Source organism: Coenobita brevimanus, chromosome 32, assembly GCF_032717465.1.
Source record: "Coenobita brevimanus isolate Jiangsu-jjx chromosome 32, ASM3271746v2, whole genome shotgun sequence".
NCBI lineage: Eukaryota > Metazoa > Arthropoda > Malacostraca > Decapoda > Coenobitidae > Coenobita > Coenobita brevimanus.
The window spans coordinates 6732235-6733367 of NC_136985.1; the positions used below are offsets into that span (position 1 = coordinate 6732235).

Consider the following 1133-nt stretch of genomic DNA (forward strand, 5'->3'; position numbering starts at 1 on the left):
CCACACCTATTTTTTGCCACTAACCCATTTTCTGCATGGTACTTATACCTCCCCCTGAACTTATCTTTCCCTTATACCAGATCAATCTCTGGACTAATTTTCGTCATGGAAGTATTTCACATCATCACCTGTTTACTACATGGACTTATTTCTGATCTGTGGAGACATTTTTTTCCACATTCATATTTTCCTGAATGGACTTTTCTTCCTTCATGGGTGAAATTCCTCAAGTAATTAAGTCTGCACAAGAGATCTATATTCCCATAGATCAATTTCCTTTCCCATAGAATAATAGTAATGGTAATAGTAATATTGATACTAATACCAATTCTAATATAATAATAATAATAATAATGATAATAATAATTCATTCATTCATTTTAATTGCCAGACGCCATGTATCCCAAACGGGGTAGCCAAGGGCTTAGAGTTAATTGTTTTACAGGGAGGGGCACTAATTCTCCACCAACCCCACTTGTCACGTAGGGATGCCAACAGCATCTGGTGTTCCCAGGCGGTCACCCATCCAAGTACTAACCAGACCCAACGTTGCTTAACTTCGCTGATCGGACGGGAAGCGGTGTACTCAACGTGGTAATAATAATAATAATAATAATTATTATTATTATTATTATTAATTATTATTATTATTATTAATTATTATTATTATTATTATTATTATTATTATTATTATTATTATTATTATGAATAATAATAATAATAATGATCTGTCTATCTATCTATCTATTGCCAGACGCCTTAATCCTGTAAGGGGTGGCCACAAAGAAATCGCCTTCATATCGCCCTGTCCCCCGCCAATTCATTGCCTTTCTCCTAGCCCACACCCTCCTCTCTCGTATATCTCTCCACTCCATCCCTCCATCTCATCCTTGGCCTCCCCCTCCCTCTCCCCTCTCCACCTCAGTCACACACACTCTCCTCGTCAGTCACTCGCTCTCCATCCTCTGCACATGGCCAAACCACCTCAGTGTGTTTCTCCTAAAGCTTCCTATCACATCCACATCCACATCACAATGCTCCATCACTTCCTTATTTGTCAGTCTGTCTCTCCATGTGACTCCACATGTTTCTCTCAAATAACTCATTTTCACTGCTCTCACTCTTGACTCCTG

The 1133-nt window shown here is 38.7% G+C and overlaps 1 pseudogene; it reads right to left on the minus strand.

The window, feature by feature from the left end:
* Nucleotides 1-489: 489 nt before the first annotated feature.
* Nucleotides 490-608, minus strand: LOC145395684 (5S ribosomal RNA; annotated as a pseudogene).
* Nucleotides 609-1133: the final 525 nt, after the last annotated feature.